Source organism: Natator depressus, chromosome 11 (genome assembly GCF_965152275.1).
Source record: "Natator depressus isolate rNatDep1 chromosome 11, rNatDep2.hap1, whole genome shotgun sequence".
NCBI lineage: Eukaryota > Metazoa > Chordata > Testudines > Cheloniidae > Natator > Natator depressus.
In genome coordinates, this window is record NC_134244.1 from 43073406 (window position 1) to 43092416 (window position 19011).

The window sequence follows — 19011 nt, forward strand, 5'->3', positions numbered from 1 at the left end:
TATTCAGTACGTCCCTTATAATTAAAGAAATAACAGAAGACACGCATCCAGTCATTGTTCTGCCTTACTGGAATACAGTGAACCCCTATACTTACCATTCACATAGATTTTTAATATCATTCTCAGTACTGTTTGAATACCCTCCAAACTACCTATCCCTGTGCCAGTTGGGAAAATGGAATGATGCCACATATAAACACCACAACTAATAACAATGAGAGAAAATGTCCCCTCCAACCAAACCAGCTGCCTGGTGCTTATCCCCATATGTATAAATTCAGCAGTCAACACTACATAAATTGCCTCATACAAAAATATTTGAACTCTGACATCCTTTCAACAGGTTCAGGGATACTGTTTACAGTATTTCAGCCTGTCCCCAGGTTTTAATGTCATAAATGTTTTCAGCTACTGTTGTAACCGCTACTCTCAAACTTTAACCCTGTGACACTGCTGGCATAGTACATTCCACTGCTGACAATAGCATGCACACTCCAGGGGCTTAACTGTCAGCAACAAGCACTCCAAAACATTTCCTCCTTCCGTACTGCAACTGACAGCAGTAAATTACTTACAAACTATGGGCCTGATTCACCACTTCATCATGCCAATTTTCGGCTGGTGACTTGAATGGAAGTCATATAGGTGTAAAACTGCAGTAAGGTGGGTGGTGAATCACACCCTATGTATGTTCAGATAATTAGCATCTTTTCCCTTGAACCATAATACACTTTCTCCGTAAATGGGCAACAGAACCAATCAGTGTACACATTTCATTTAGCCTACAAAGTAATTTTAGTAGCTATCATCATTGTACCATTTGAAATATTCTCTGTTCACATCAAATGATTTCCCCTGTAATTGATGTCATAAAGAATATCTGTGTTAAGTTGTCTTCATTTCCACAGTTTTCGATCCTTATGATGATCAATTATTTATGTACGGACCAAATGAAAGGCAAGATTGTAATGACCCCTAGGGGTTTAATGGTATTATAATAAATCTTGAGAGCAGAGCTCAAGTGGGTGTTGTTAACAAAAACCAGTGCTGGGCTAACATGCTATTTTTAGACATATTATTTTTTAGAGGAAGTGAGAGAATTGACTGGGAAGAGCTCAGTTTCTATAATTCCTCTCCTCTTGGTCTGCCAATCAGCTTCCACCATTCAGCCCTTCCCTATGAGGCTCCTGCCACTCTCATCCCTTCCATCTTCTTCCTCTTTAAAAAAAGAAAATTGTACATTTATTGCCAGTCCTATCAGCCCCATCACTTTGGCTGCCAGTTTGACCTCACTGTCTTCATGTCCCTAGGCCTTGCTATGCCAGAAATTCCAGCACGGCATTACAATATTTGTTTTAAAAAGTGCCTAGTCTGACTTAAAAATTCATTTTTGTAGCAGGTTTATTGTGAAGCCTGTATAAAGTTAGAGATGGGTTTGAGCTGCAAAGTTTGCATCTGGATCAGAACTTCCCAAAGTCTGAGGCTATTTGGACCTAGGGCTTTGTTTCAAGCTCACGATACTCTCACAACTTGACATAGCACAACCATTAATCAATATTCATAATTTAGAAAACATCAGACCTTCTTGTAACTCACAGCAGATTTTAAAAATAATTTCCTTCATGCTCAAGACCCCATTTTTCCTCTACATGGATGAAACTCTCATTGACTCAAATGACGCCAAGATTTCATCCCATGTATTTTCTCTCTCTCTTTTCCCCTAATTCTCTATGGAAAAGAAAGGTCAAGAAAGATATATGTCAGATATACCATGAAGAGATTTACTCACCCAGTTGTAAATGCATGGGGCCTTATTTATACAGAGGCCTCTTTACACTACCCTATAATAATTTGTTACAGTAGCTTGCGTAGTGTACAAATTAGCAACAGATGCAATATAGATCTGCATCTTCAAACGTCACTAGTGATTTTGAGTGCCTTAGGTTTTGGGTGCCCATTTTGAGACCCCTAATAGGGACCCAATGTTCAGATGGCAGGTACTCAGCACTCAAATTAGGTATGCAAGAACTGACGCACCCCATATCACTAGTAATTTTTTTTTTTCAAATGATCTCCATTGGTCTCCACTGATACAGGGACAAATTTTGAAGCCCTTGGTCAGGAAAAGACCATCACTGGAGTTTTTACTTTCGCGAGTGCTTTAAGATATTACCATTTCCTTTAAAAAGACACATGCTGCTAATACAAATTCCAATGCACTATTACATTCTGACACTGCATGAAAGGAAATCCTTTCCATAGTGAGGGGCAAACAATGTGACCAAAAGTGTACCTACCTTCGGACCAAATTCCACATTAAAGTCAATGGGAGTTTTCTTCAATTAAGGATGGCACAATTTGGCCTCAATTGATTTGTACAAAAACAAATGGGGCAACTGTTACAATTAGTGCCTTTGCCATTATATTTCCTTTTCTTTGCTTTCACATTGCTTCTTCTCATAATGTACTTGGAAGAAATAATGACTCTTGTAAATGTCAGCAAGGAGCTAATTCTAAACTATAAAGCAATCAAATCCAGAAAGCAGACAAAGATTTAGCCTACTTCAATAACTAGAATTTACAGTCTCACACAATGAAATGTTTAATAGTCAACTATTTAGCTGTAGTGAATTAGACTTTCACTATGGTCGTCTGATCACAGAGCTCTATGGGTGGAAAGTACTATGTAGGAGCTAATTGTTAAGATTATTTATTACTAATAGCAGCTCACTTTTTATAGAAATATTCTGTTCCTTAAAGATGAAAGTAGGGATGGACAAAACAATCAGCACCTAATGACGAGCTGAAGTCTGACTTTTAAAGGCTTGGATTTCCCTCTCTTCCCAGGCCCCTTAAATCCTCTTTTCCTCCCTGAAACCCAAGTGACCTCCAACCTCCTATCTACCCTGTTCCAAATGCTTCCATAAGCCTCTGTGTTGTTGACAGCCACTTGGCTGAGCACCAGGCCATACACATTTTGAATAGTCTGGCAGGCAGGATGCTCTGGGGTGCTTGTGATCAAGGAAGTTCTAGAGTGTGGGAAATGTGCAGCATACGGCCCTCCGAGGCGGTCATGCTCCTTGCAGCCTCACATAGGGCTGGGACATGAAGGGGGCTGGGACATGAAGTGAAAGCAGCAAAGTGGTGGGGTAGGGGTAGAATCATAGAGTTCAAGGCCAGAAAGGAGCACCGGGTCATCTCGTCTGACCTCCTGTATATAATCCAGCTCCTGCACATGAACCCAACAACCAAATGAGATCAAAGTGTTCCAGCCCACAAGAGACTAGACTATGATGTGCCACAGGCAGAGACTAGGACGAGCTGAGGTGCACCAGTGCCCGAGGCCCCTGCAGTGGCAGAATATCCAAAACATTAGGATAAGCACCTAAACATTTGGATTATTATTGGAATTTAACATTTTTATAGATCCACAGATTCCAAGTCCAGAAGGGATCATTGTGATCATCTAGTCTGACCTCCCGCATAACACAGGTCATAGAATTTCCCCAAAATAATTTTTAGAGCACAGCTTTTAGAAAAAACCTCCAATCTTGATTTAAAAATGGTCAGTGATGGAGCGTCCACATGGGCCCATCACTAAATGTTTAACCTGCCCCCCAAATAATCCTTCCAATTCACATATTATGGACAGTTGTTTGCCAGTAGACCAATAATAGGTAAAAGGAGTATTTAATAGTAGATGGTATTTTTCAATGTCCATTGAGTCCCCATGGGAATGCCCACAAACAGCACAAAGGACTTTTGCATCAGCACTTGTAATGTGCATCAGGAATTGTCATAGTGCCTGGGGGGGTTACAGTGCTTGCGTAGTTAATAGTGCTGCTGTCTACAATAAGAAATGCACACAGCAGTGTGGCTCACCAAATCCATTATTTCTGACAATAAATCTCAACAAAAAGTGTTGCTTTTTAAAGGACATCCCAGTCTTGAGAAATTATCTGGGCAACATGTGAGGACAGTGTGGTATGAAACGAGAAATTTTGTATGACATCCTGGCTCTCCATGTGAAAAATGGCCTAAGATTCCATTCATTACTGAGGTCTGCAGGGCTTAAAGAATACAAAGTAAATATACAAAAGGCTTCTCTCCTTAGATAGCATTTATCCTCTCAAGTGTGGAGGTATGTTTGATTAATGTGGAGCAATCTAAGGGATAAGATGTCATGTTTGTGTTGCGTGAAATGTGAAATGACAAGGGACTCGTGATGTTTCCTCATGGTGCTTTTATGTTCAATTATCTTGGTTTTTAAGCGGTTTGTTTTGCTCCTGCTATTTGTATATGCCCATGTGGATATTTTAGTATTTGGATCACATGACTTAGGTCACACAGGGTGGAGTTTTGTATCTGGTATGTTTTGCCTTTGAATAGGTGCCAAAAGCTCGCTTTCCTATATACACATTGGACCATCGTGCACAGCATTCACAGATGAAATTCCCTTGTGAGGGTTTTGCATCAGGTAGAACTGCATGGCTAGGGCTGCACTTGCCAAAGGTGATTAATGTACTAAAAGGTCCTTGTGAATCCTGCTTCTTTAACTAAAATGAGCAGGAGTTCATGAAAAGGATACTCCAGTGCAGAGTCCATGTCCTAGTGGTTCTTAGAAATCCTCAGACATCCTGAATCACCGACAAAATATCTGAAGAGAAGTATAATGGGCCTTCTTTGTTGGTACAATACAGTCTCTTTGCATTGGCTTAGCTAGGGGAAGGAGTCACAGATCAGCTGCGTTCCCGTTTGATTTTCCCTCCCTCACCAGGTGTAGAGATAGCTTATAGAATGTTTCCACATCGCAGATTGGACGCCAAAGTGCAAGTGTTTCTTTTTATTACTCCTTTGCTTCTGCTACCTTCTCCTGCTGCCTCAACTCCCAAGGGCACTTCTTTCACCTTTTCTATCCACTCAGTCTGTGGTCCCAGCAAATGGAATTCTACTGGCAACTGCAGGCACCAGGTAGCATTCTCTGGATGCCTCTCGTCTCTGCAAGCCCATTGTATGTGACTCGGTGCTTACGACGTAGCTGGTTGTCCTGATAGTTATGGAGTTGTCAGAAAATTAGGCACTTTTCGGAACAGGCATAGTTAAAAATGAACTTTAATATTAGAGACTTCTCTTTTCTTCGAGTGCAAACTGTTTTATCGGGGCTTGTCTTGGTTCCCTCCCCACTCTGAACTCTAGGGTACAGATGTGGGGACCCGCATGAAAGACCCCTCTAAGCTTATTTCTACCAGCTTAGGTTAAAACTTCCCCCAGGCACAAATTCTTTGCCCTTGGAGGGTACGCTGCCACCACCAAGTGATTTAACAAAGAATCAGGGAAAGGACCACCTGGAGTTCCTATTCCCCCAAAATATCCCCCCAAACCCTTATACCGTCTTTCCTGGGGAGGCTTGAGAATAATATCCTAACCAATTGGTTACAAAGTGATCACAGACCCAAACCCCTGGGTCTTAGGACAATAGAGAAATCAGTCAGGTTCTTAAAAGAAGGATTTTATTTTAAAAAAAGGTAAAAATCACCTCTGTAAAATCAGGATGGAAAATAACTTTACAGGGTAACAAAAGATTCAAAAACACAGCAGAACTTCCTCTAGGCTTAGTTTCAAAGTTACAAAAAAACAGGAATAAACCTCCCTCCAGCAAAGAAAAATTCACAAGCAAAACAAAAGATAATCTAACACGCCTTGCCTGGCTTTTACTTATAATTTTTGTAATATGAGAGACTTTTAGGATGGTTTATAGGAGAAGGAGTTTTCTAACCTGATGCTTCTCTGCTTCCAAAGAGAACACACAAAAAACAAAGAACCTTCCCCCCACCCCAGATTTGAAAGTATCTTCTTTCCCCATTGGTCCTTTTGGTCAGGTGCCAACCAGGTTATTTGAGCTTCTTAACCCCTTACAGATAAGGAGGAATTCTAGGCTACCCTTAGCTGTATGGTTATGACAGGGCTCATTGACCCAAAGCTCTTGCTCTTACTCTTGAATATTAACTGACATGACAGATCATGTGAAAATGACAGCTGGGGTGAAGTCAATGGAAGTTTTGCCATTGACTTCAGTGGGGCCAGGATTTCACCTATGGTTTTTATTTTTTTAGAGTAGCTTGGCAGATAGTGGCAGCTTGATTATATGAATGGGGAGCTCTACTGAGGAAACTGAAGAAACACTGCTGGGGGTAGTTATAGATGCATGTGACTGCTATATGATGGCAGTTTCTGAGTAGCATTACCTCATTTTATATGGCTTGTTTATTTTTTCCCTTTATTATGGAGATTCTTCTCTAACCCCATAAAGCAGTAAAGGAATCCAACATACCATTATAAGATAGGATGAACATGGCTTCGTTGTATTTAATTTTGTATTTTTCCTCCATGCAATAAAAACATTTCATCATAACCAACCAAACCCTCTATGACTGTTCTTACAAGACCAGGGTTGTTAGTCCTGACCAAATTCCAGTGTAGATAATTATATTCTTCCTACCTAATTTCCACCTGCAGTCTCAAATAGATACACTCCTTGTCCTAAACTACTCTTGAGTAGTAGTGCTATGCACTGTTAAACAAGCACTGCATTCTATCCAAAAGGTTGCTGCAGTCCAGTGATTTCTCTTTCTGTAAGTTTATGAAACATTTGGGGATCTCTTAGGAGAATATTATAGGTAAGACTGCTTTTAGATAAGCCCAGAGTAAGGGGTGGCACATACCTGGGCCACCACAGAAGAAGCACCAGGAAGGATGTGTCACAATTCCATTCTGTGATCTCCTCTTGCTGTGGGAATGGTGTACATTCCTTGACCCCTTTTTGAGGCATACCCTACTCCCTCTCCTGATGCCTAGCTAACTCCACTGGTGCACAGGGCATGAAGCCATTATTATGGACTCTTCCTGCCCACCAGCTTTTGATGGGGAGGAGAGGAGTATTGGGTCCTAGCTCTTGCTCTCCATCCCGCATCTCAACTGTGCTCTAGGTAGCCTTAACATAGCCATGCAGAAGAGCCAAGATCCCTTACACTCCAACCTGACTGCACTAGGAATAGTTAAAATCCAGCCCTATATAATATGAGATATGTAATATCTACATACAAGGGCCTATTATTGTTAGAATATTGTTGCTTAGAACTCTACCCTTCAGATAGATTTGAGCATTCTTTCTTTTTTTTTAAAAAGTATCCTATCGTGGGACAGATTTCAGAGAGCTAATTTTTGCATTAGATTTGCAGGGGGGGAGGGGGAGGTTGTGTATGGCAAGCAAATTACATCGCTTATATTCACCTATCACTCTAATTCTCAGAAGAACTACTGTGTAATAACAAGGAAGCCCATTTCTAAAATTCATAACAATAATTTTTAACCTCGTTCTTGCTTGCATTTCTTAACAAAAGAAATGGTCAATACTACATTGTTCTATAAATCAATAAAGTCTCACAGTATCACATACTTTACACTCTTGAAATGCGTGCCTAACTCCAAAATGCATTTAGAAATTAGCCATTAACAAACTATCAAATTACAAAAACATAATACAAAGATCACATGCAGTGAATGCAAGTCTGTTTTATGCACTTTAGTTTTCCATTTCTACATAGAATATAACTTTTTTAAAATGTGTTGGAGAAATTTAATTTCTTATATTTAGAAACTAACTTTTTGGAAAATACATATGTACTACTGCATAAAGTTAGTAAGGTTTAATGCCTATACAGAACAAAAGAGGAAACATGTTCACACTTTCAGTTGACTCTGTGAGAGATGGAAAGAGTTTTAATTCTGGCTATTGCAAGAGAGGCCTTTATAATTTAAATATAATTCATAGTTTTCAACGCTGATAAATGTGCATCATAACTATAGGTTATAGTGACAAAACTTTCAAAAATGTTTTGGCCTCATCTACTAGCTGATATTAAAATAGCTCCCCTCCCCCCGGAATCTAATGTGAAAGCATAAACCTGAATCTGCCTTTTGTAAATATCTGTCTTTAAGGACCACTTAGTGGACAAACATAGCACAACAGGTTTTATATAACTATTCTCACTTCCTCCCTCTTTCGAAAAGGTTCTACGAAGAATGAACATCTTTATCCTTTCCCTGGAGGGACATTTTTAAAAACACAATATAACAATTTTGTTGTGTTGTGGTTTTTTCAGAACGAAAAAAGTAAGGATGGTGGGGGAAGGAAGAATTTACAAACATCGAATAGAAATATTTTCATACTTTTTCATTTCAGTTCAATGAACCGAATGTTTGGGGTCCCAGACGACCTAGATTTCAGTGTGTCCCTGCAGCACTGGAACTCCAAACACAAAACCACAGAGATAGTTATTGAAAACTTGTAAATGAAACTAACTATGAGCCGAAAGTGAAATTGTGTGACCTAGTTTCACTCACTAAGCTAAGTCAATTGCAAAACAGAAACAGAGGCATAAATATTGAAAACTAATTAAGAGTTTTTAAAAAATTCTTCAATTGTAATAATCTAAGTTTGTAATAGCCTTAGACATTGTTCCTTCCTCAGTAAAGGAATTGTTTTAAATTTTTTTTTTCATGTGACCATATTCAATTTAGTTAGCAACACATGTTCATCATCACATAAAATGCAGCTTGTCATTTGTGTAGTTATCTCCTACATCCCAAAGAATAAAGATATATTTGTTTATCTGTGAAAGGTTCTCATCAATTTATCTTTAATCAGATGTCTTAAATAATTACTTATTACAGAATCTTGCACATTTCCTAATCCCACACTAAGATAAAGTGCTGTCCTACTAGACATAAGATCACCAGTGTGGATCATGTATGGCCCCATGGTACCTCTGAGTTCAAATGCATTTTAACATGGCACTCACTGCATAAAATTTAAAGGCAAGCACTGTGTGAATTTCATGGCTTCTGAGTATGTACATTAGGAAATTTAGCTCTTAACGTTTCCCATTGTTCCTTTTAACACAGAAAGAACTTATCCTTCCCTTTCACTGGAGTAGCCCTAGCTCTAGCATTTACATGGACCAAATCATCCAGTTCAGGGTGGGCTTCATATTCTGGTAGAGTGATATGTCATGAAAATTCACATGTACCAAGTTAATTCCTCTAAACTTTCTACTACTTTTTGGAGGGAGGTGTGAGGGGGCTAGAGGAGAGAGAAAAGGGGGTTGTCATAATTGGGGCTAGATTCTCTACCAGAATGGGAACTGTGTGCTTTAATTGCTACCACATCAGAGAAGTTGAACTGGGCTGGTATCTGTTGCTCCCACAGAAATTTTGATCTCTAAATGTTAGGAATAGATTAGTGGACTGTTCTGTTTCAGTGTTCTTTAACGGGGCACCATCAAGGAGGTCAGATGCCAAATGTAGGTTTTGCTAAAGCAAAAAAAATGTTTTGCAAAAACTAATATGAATGGAAAGGGTCAAAACCCAAATCTCAAATCCAAATCTCTTCAAATTCAGTAGTATCTGTTTCTATTAAAATCCCTGTAGACCTCTACTGGTATATTTCTAGACAGGATCCAAAAGTAAAAGGGTCTTTTTTTCCGAGGCAGATGTACCCAAAATCTTCTAAGAACAGCTTGAATGATTTCACAGCCTAAACCTAATCCAGATCTAGAAATTACCCTGGATCCATCTCTAAATGTCAATAGAAAGGTTTTTAAAAATATATACGTTCCTATACACTGAAGGATTAAGCTAGCACATGAGAATCAGGAAATGAAATTGACTATAAACAGCCCAGTTGATTTTCACTCTCCAAGCTGAATTAAGTGCAAAAGTAAGCAAGCAGCACAAGTGGTTGGAAGTGTATTTGATATTTAGAATAATTTCAGTTTGAACAATCTAAAGTTGTTTTAGAATAGTAATACTGCTCACACCATCTTTTAAAAATCTGTATTGGATGAGATTGTGTGCTGATCCTCTAAGGCTACATCTACACTGCAGTAAAACACCCCTGGCTGGCCCCAGTCAGCTGACTCAAGGTTGCAGGGCTTGGGCTGTGAGGCTATAAAATTGCAGTGTAGACATTTGAGCTCAAGCTAGTGCCTGGGCTCTGGGACCTGCATGGGAGAAGGGTCCAGCTCAAGCCCAAATCTCTACACTGCAATTTTAGCCCCGCAGCCCAAGCCCTGCAAGCCCAAATCAGCTGATGCAGGCCAGCCACAGGTGTTTTATTGCAGTGTAGATATACACTCACAGGTACAACCTAGCACTGACAGACCAGGGGAGATGGATCTAATGTAGTGTTAAATTACCTTTGTGCTCTCCAGATCCTAGGCTGCTCAGGGCCACAGACTGGAGGCCTGCCTAAGTTACCACAGCCTTCTCCAGACAGTCCTATGTGTCTCAGTGCTGCCGAGACGAGAATCTCCGCAGGATTGTGTGCTTCAGCCACACCCCCAGCATGACCCCTACACCAGGGCTTATAAAGGGGGCCTTGAAAGGCAGTGATATGGCTGTCTCTGCATTGCCTGTGCCAAAGGAATCCTCTCATAGCTGAAACAGTGTTTTTAGGGCTCCTTTACGCTGGGTAAGAGCTGGAGTGGGAGTGAGGATATCACCCAATTTTATCTTGACAAAGGTCCCTTTAAGTAGTATGTGCACCTCTTCTTTCTTCTGTGCTTACTCTGGGTAAGTGAACAGGTGGTTTTATATGTCCATCATAACTAACTTGAAAGGACCAGAAATTCAGCTGTCACAAACTGGGTACCACTATTAGCAGTAAGACAAAGACTTTAGCACCTCTATGCCTTTCAGTATTCGTTCATGTACTTAGAAAACCTGCTAACGTCGCTAAAAAACTTGCAGTGGAATCTAGGCTGCCTGTTCAAATCCAGCTCTAGTCCACAATGATTGAAGATTGCGACCATGGGATGGTCGCCTATGTGACAGGAGTTTGCTAGACTCCCTCCAGGATAATGGACAGGTGTTTGCAACACTAAAACCACTACCACAGTTGGTACTAACTGACACCCTGTTAGCAGACTCAGTGGATAGGCCCAGGCACTGAGCCTCTTTCACACCTGCACATGGTCCTTGTGGGTCAGAGCTGGGGCACTATTTGGTGAAAGCTTACACTGCTGCTGGTCATGCTTTACAAATTCTGTGGTTTAATTAACAAATTAAGAAGCAATTAAATCTCACGATAGGAAAGAGTATTCTTAATTGAACTCAAGTCTAATATGTCAGGTAGAGAAATGGTTACAAGGGTTATTTGGGGAGGGGGGTTGGCTTCTGCATGTCTGAAGCAATAGTTGCATGATGCTCCTTTGTTCTTTATATCTTTACTGATGCAAGGCACTGACACGAACTGCATACAGCAAGTTGTCATTGCTAGATACCTTCAGGTATCAGATTTAGGATTTCATTTAGAAGCACTATTGGAATGACTATACTTTGTATTAATAAGCCATGAGATTCATCTGACTAGCCAAGAACATAAAATTAAAAATATTGTATTCCCCATGGTGATCTTTTGATCAAGGAATTCTCCTTTGCATTTTCCAAGACCTGTTGTGGCTACGATGGGTTGTCTTATTTGTGTAAGCAGCTGAGTGTGTTTGTCCATATTGATCTACAGATTCCAATAGCTTTCACAGAAGTTTTAACTTCTTCAAACTCCAGAAGATTCAAACAGGTCACTGGACAACTGGCCAGTAACTCGAGTTTAACAACATTTTTGTCGAAGACATTTTTAGAAATTGGGTTGCTTAGAAACCTAGTTGGGAGTGACTGGTGTTATAGGGAAACCGAGTAAAGATTTTAACTCAAACACTGGTCACAAACAGATCACAGACAAGTGCAATGTGGGCTGATTTAATTCCACATAGGCTTACCTAGAAATTCTTGCACACTCATACACTTCTTTATTTATTTATTTGCTCATAGAATAGAGCACTTTTCAGGAGTGTAGAGTAAAAAAACACAACTGACTTCCAATCTGTCCCTGCTGTCTCAGTAATATGTCACCTCACATTCAGCTAGAACCATGGCAAATTCATGGATCAAGAATGGCAGGGTTTGGGCAGAAGAGGAGTATGCCGTTTTTAAAATTACAGTAGCAGGCTGCTACTTGGCCTTCCTTGCACTCCTTTATAAGGCAATACAGACTAGATATGGCGGCCTCACCAAAACCTGCAGCAGGCAAATGCTGAGAGCTGTTGCTTTGTAAAGCCCGTCCTCCCAATATCAAGGGGAAAATGGGCACTGCTACTCCCAGCTCACGGCTCCAGTTTGATGGATTAAGGGGCAGAAACCCGTTGTGTGACAAAGGGCAGAAAATGGGAAAGCTCCAATTTTTGCCATTTACTAATAGTGGCAACATTCTAACACAGAGACAATCCATTTCGGATCCACTAACAAATTGTAAAGATGAAAGCTGGCTCCTAAAATGCTGTTTGAGCTGACTTATCCATTGCTTGTGCTGGTTTCAGGCTTAATCAGGAGCAAGTTTATTTGTTTGAGGCAATTATGAGTTGGTGGGAAAAGGAATTCTGTGTTATTTCAACCTGAACTGTATTTTGAAGCTGATCATTTTCTAACCATAAATTTCACCTGAAAAAACAGGCTCCAACTGATCATTAAATGTCATCTTGCTAAGAAAAAAGTTCTGAATTTGCACAACTATGCAGAGAAATGATATCTTATGCCTTTGACTGAGCAGCAGACTGCGGTTCAGGTTGCATCAGACCTTTCTTTTATACAATCTATAGGGTAAATCCTATATTGATTTATGCACCATTGTACCCCTTTACATCAAGAGGGCTGCTCAAGTTTGAGTCAGTGCAGAACACGGCACTTTATTTGCATAGGATTTTGGATATTTTTCCCTTTTGTCTATGGATACTATGACTGAGCAGCCCTAGCTCAGGCCTCTTGCCCCCTAATTTCCATTTCCATTTCTCCCCCCACCCCCATTTATTAAATTTTCTGATTTTTACTGCTGAGAATGAAAGAATGACACCAAACACCACTGCCACAAGCACTCTTCTGAAACACAGTTCTGCCAATAAACATCAGTCCGAGCCAGAAAAACCAGTTATTCTAGTCCTGGATATCCCTGAACAGAGGTTGCGAAATGTAATGAACCTGTGTCTTTGTAGGGGTTATGTACTTGGTCTCTTCGCCCTTTAACTTGAGGTTCACTGACAGGTGAATGTCACAGTGTCACACTGGATATTGGCTTGATGATGTTAAATGATCATCCACTAATGACTCGGCTGAGACCATCAAGTCTCTGTTCATTAGTAGTCTATTCCAAATTTATCTCCGGGGACCAAAACCAAAAGTGATGTGTAAGGAGGTTTAAGTTACATGTTGACAAGTAGCTCTGAAAGGGAGTCCAACTTGCAGTGAATTACATGCTGAGGGGCTAGAAGGTGTAAATTGCTCCAGCTTAGACTCCCCTTTAAATTTGACCCTAGGTCTTCAGGAGAGAAAGGCTCTTGGTCATTTACACAATAATGGACCTCCTAGGACCCTCTTGATTTTAATTTTCTGTGAGCTCAGAGAGCTCTGCCATTTCTACAGCAGTGAAATCAGTCTTTATCTGTGATTTCTAGGACAAGCCCTTGTTCAGCATTCTTATCACTTTTCTGTCCCTGATTTGATTTTCTCTTTGCCCCTAAATTCAATTTTCTAGCAAATGATATCAGCTTCTTGTAAAGCGTCCCTTTGAGCACATACAGTACCCTGCATTCCTTTGTGATATAAATTGCTCATCAAGTTTGTTCAGCACCAAATCACAATTGTCGTTGTATACTTCCTCCCTGAATACGAAGCAATGTGAAATGTTTTCTGCTTGTTTGCCCATTCCATAGGTAAGGGAGTTATTAAGCTGGACTTTTCTTCCGCTCTTCACAGGAGCATTTCAGTGATTTGATAACAGTCAAAACAGAGCTTGGTGTCAGAGAATGCTGCAGATCGGTCAAAACTGAAGCTCTCTAGAGGGATAAATCTGAATTTATTATATTATTGCTTTTGCTCTCTCTCATCCCGCCTCCCTCCAGTCTCACGTCATTGAATACATTGAGCCAAGATGGCTGGATCCACAACAATAACTTGCTTCCTTTTTTATTACAGCATGACTACTCTCCTCAAGTCCCCCTCCCCCACCAATCACCACAGCACCAGCAACAACGACACCTAGTGGGCAGACACAATATAGCAATAATGTTCAGTTCAGCAGCCATACTTCCCTTTTAATAAATGGCAAAAGGTACGGGTGTAGCTGCTTCTACACAACATGAGTCAGGCTGTGAAACATGCAGTTAAATACTCGTTTACTGCAATGTTTCGTTCATAATTAAAATGACTTTCTTTGGGTTTTAATCTGTTATAAAAATACAAGATTTCTACAATACTTGGTAAAAAGCTTACCTTGCATCTTTGATAGAAAGCTAATAACTCTGAACTAACCTTAAAGCTACAAGCTTATTTAGGTACAGATTTTAAGGTGTTTAAAATAAACTGTGTTTTAATTGTGAATGGTAAAGGATAGAATACATTTCTGGAAAAATTAAGGCCCCCAATCTTGTGAACAGTTATGCTGCTGCTTAACTGTAAGCTGGTGAGTCATCCCACTGACTTAAAGTACAGCAGGAGTGTAAACCTTTACAGGATCAGAGCCTTACTATAGAGTTGATTCTAAAAATCTTGTGCATTTAAAGTCATGCCCTTCACAATGGCAATTCTGAGACAGGTATTTTATTTGTGAAGTGCTTTCTGCTCTATTAGAAAGTGTAGTGAAGACAAAGAATTTCCCTAAAGTTTCATTTCAAGTAAGTGGGATATGCAGCTGGACTTTGCTTCTTTTGCCATCTTTCAGCTCATACAATTTGGGGGTTGGATCCTGCAGTCTTGTCAGACTGAATGCTTCCAAAATGGGCTTAAGTAGGAGTTTGGGATGTGCAAGGAATGCAGGGTTGAAACATAAGTAGAAAAGAGAATATTCCCATTATATAAAAGACAATGGCTTTTGTGGAGATATTGAGATTTTGTGATCTGGAGTTTTTCAAATAGATTGTCCCATCATTTTTATTAACCATAGCTGCAGCTGGAAATGATTATGCATACACCATACCACTGAGTATTGTAGAGACAGCTGTGAATTGCAGTTGCTTATATCAGTGACAAATTTGACCCATGTTGGTACCATTTTCCAGGTACCCGCCTTCACTCAGATGCTAAGATGATGCGATATCAGGAACTACATAGAATAGAATGGGTGTGCAGGACAGGAAGTGCAACACTGACTAACCAAAATGTGTTATTCTTGGGACAAATCTGAGACCCAGACCCACCAGAACACCAATGGGATGGGGTGGCATGAGTAGTCCTGCGCCACCTCTCATTCTTACTCACAATGGTCAATTTTTGGTTTAAGACTCCCACCTCTTTCTTCTTACGACTAGCTGAGGCAGGCAGTATGAGGTACCTAAGTGTGGATGAAATGCAGAGACCTTACTCCCCAGCTTCGAGAACCTATCCCTTTTTGAGTCTCCTTGTCAAGTTCAAGGGAGCAGAAAAAGAAGTCCACTAAAGGGAAAGTTGCTAGGGCACAAACAGGCCGAAGGGAAGGGAGCAGACAGTGCTAGCTAACAGGACAGCCTCTGAAGAATTCTCCTTCCCTCCCTAACTCCAACCTCCAACCCAGTAGTAAGACAGGCTGAGAGAGGGGGAAGAACTAGCCTATCATTAATGTCTTTTTACCCAATAAAGAAGGTGACCATAGGTTGGAGAGTGAAGGCCCGGCAACCAAACTGCTGCCTCACAAACAATGGTGATTTTTTGTAATATTTTTTTCATTTTCCCCAGTGAGGGAGTGACCTATAATCCCTCTCATATTAAGAACATTTGGATTGTAACTATAGTATTTTAAGGCTGATGTAATTATTCACTTGGGCCAAATTTTTCAAACTTGAGTGCTTAACATTAGAAACCTCAGTGCAAATTTAGGCTCTTTGGAGGAAATTTTCATATGTATTTAAGGCACTTAGTTGCCCAATACCCTCCAACTTTCAATGGGAAATCAGCACCTAAGTTCCTTGTGCACTATTGAACATCTCATTCTTAAAGAAAAGGGGCTTGATTTCCAAAGATACTTACCATCTACTGCAAGGATATGAACGCTGTTTCTTTAAAACTAGCAGGAAGCCAGCCAGGAAGGAGTTGGGAAGGTTGTAGGCAAAAGCTCTGCAGTGAAGCAGAGAAAAAGAGGGAAGCTTTTGAGGTGACATTGTTTTTCTCATTGTGAGAAAGTTCTTTGTTCAAGTGTTAGAAGAAAGTAAATTCTTCCTGTATTTCTTTACCATTGTGATGTGACACGCACACCTCCTATTTTCTTCAAAGGGAGTTGCAAGTTTTCAGCACAGCTGATATTTAGGTTACTTTTATTTTGCTCTCCAACTTTAGGTACCTGTATTTGAAAAATGTGGCCTTCATTTTTTATTCAACAACAGTACTCTCATGGTTTTGACTTTTCTAAGCACAGAAATATTTGTAAACAAAAATTAATCACATTATTATTCATTAACTCTTCAGTTAATTGTTTATTTAAATATTGATTTAAAATAGATGCAGATCTTCAGAGGCTGGAGAAAAAATCTAAAACCTAACTTTGTTTCTAAAACAAAAATCCTGCAAACAGTAAGGACCAACCAAATATGAACATTTGATGTGCCATCCAGAAACAGAAGCAAAAAATGCTACAACTTTCTCTTACAAAAGATAATATGGAAGGATTAAGCAAATCACAGATGCCTGTAAACAAAGAAACACTGAACATACCTTACAGTGAAAGTCAAGATGAACCCAAGTCAAAATCTTGGACATGAACAAGCTGAAACTTTTGAGATGTTCAAATCCTGGCTTGGATCTAGACTTTCAGATCCCTACCTCTACAATGGGCCAAACCTAAACTCTGACTATAAATAGAACTGGGCTTTAGAAAACTTTTGATCTGCAGCTGAACTGTGTGGTTTGAGCCCACCTCTAGGTCTAAGTGGCTACCATTTTACTGCATTTCTAAAGGAAAAAATTGTTCTACAGGAGAAAGCTACAACCTCATTAAATGTAGATCACTCAGGAGCTCTTGTCACCTCAAAGACACACCTTCTTCTCTTGTTCCATTGTAAATTAAAGACATACAAAGTACCTCTGTCCCCTTCACCACTACCTTTGGATACTTGCTGAAATACTGCCATCAGAAGGCAGTGGTTCTTCAGGGAACAACTTCACAGTGCCAGCTTTCAAGAGTTTCTGTCATTGTCCTGACTGTCTCTGAAATATTCCTTTGAAAAGAAAATACATAGCAAGATGTTGAGAATGGATCAAATTCTGCTCTCAGATGCTCCCATGGGGTTCCCATTAATTTAATTGTATCTACACAGACATATCCAAGGGAAGAATTAGTCTCCCATTCACATTAGGATCACCACACATTTATTCAAAGTATTTCAGTTTATCACCAGTTCCAAATGACATTTCTACAGATGCACGTTTGAAGCAGAAAATTAAAGAAAGAAAACACAAAATAATGTTTATATCTAAACTAAATTCTCAGATCCAGGACAATCTGGATTCGAATCCAGATTCAGCCATTGACTCACTAAAACTTTGGGCAGATGACTGACCAGCTTGTGCCTCAGCCAACTTAACTGTACAACTGGATAAAAATCAGATCTTCACTGAAATTCACATGCTGCTGCTAAGCAGAACTAAACTTCCCGGCTAAAAAAAAAAGTCACGATCAGCAAAAAGCATCAGACTATGAATTATTACTGGTTTATTGAAAAAATAATTCTGTAGGGGGCATATTTTCAGACATACTCAGTGTTGACCTAACTGTCCTGCCTTGCAGTCAATTACATCACTGGATGCAGAGTTAGGCCATGTTGAGAGCTTTTGAAAAGCTCGCCCTAAAATTTTATAAACCCTAGAGAAGTTCACGCTAACTTTATTAACTAATTCATACTAACAAATTAAAACAGACCTGGATTTGAGTTCAGGCTATACTCTTGCACATTAGACTAGCTGGTTGGAAGAGACAGGATGGCCTGTACTACTCCTGAGCATTGCCTAGAACAGAAGAGGCCAGAGCATTTAGAAGAACCACAGGCAACCCTCCAGTGCAATTAATGCTGCCAAGCCCAGTCCACAGAAGAACTGCTTCTAGGCCTGGGCCTCTGCATAGCAGTTATGCCAGAAAGTAGTGACTGAGAGTGTTTGTAATGACTTTCTGTGGTTGCCATGGGTTACAGAGCATACAGCCAGAAAGAGGGTCCAAGCACAAAAGGAAAATAATAGCATTTCAACCCCTCTCCCTCCCCGCCAAAAATTAAAACAATTGAATGTAATGGAGGGTGCTGAATAAGAGAGAAAATCAAAGTAATAGACATAAGGAGACATCAGTGTTTCAGGCAACAGATTTGGATAACTGAGCTTCAGATAATAGAAGTTCACCTGTATAGAAAATGGTAGGAGAGTTTCAAGAGGGTCACAAAGAAAGACAAAGGCCTACAATAGCTTAAGGGTGTAGTTGCAAGAGACGGAAGTGGCTGTAGGCTATTTGCAGCCCACAGTGTTTCTCTCTCTGCAGTTGCTATGCAAGCCCACGCATCAAAATAATTTGGCCACCACAGACCTACCCTCCAGTCACAGAGAAGATTAATGCTACAATATTATTGCTGATATGGGGCAATAAAGAGGGGGAAGCAGTCTACAACTCGGAGGTTATGAAAACAGCCATGTATCCTTCACAACTGTGTTGGGGAAATAAGAGCAGCATGGCACACATTTTGAATGAGGGCAGCAGGCAAAAGTGAGCCCTATGTGAATGTCAGACTGTCTTGTACCTCAAACATCACACATGCTCCTGTGGTCATCTGAACACACACCCTTTTTTAGACCCTTATTCAGGAGATTGGACTAGAAGACCTCTCGAGGTCCCTTCCAGTCCTGTGATTCTAAGATTCTGTGATTCAACTTTCAGGCTGTGTAGATACAATATCG

General features: G+C 40.1%; 1 long non-coding RNA gene across 3 annotated transcripts in view; it reads right to left on the reverse strand.

Annotated features, from left to right (window-relative positions):
- The window catches only part of LOC141996011 (uncharacterized), a 467623-nt gene that overhangs the window by 15918 nt on the left and 432694 nt on the right, over positions 1 to 19011 (reverse strand). The window lies entirely within an intron of this gene.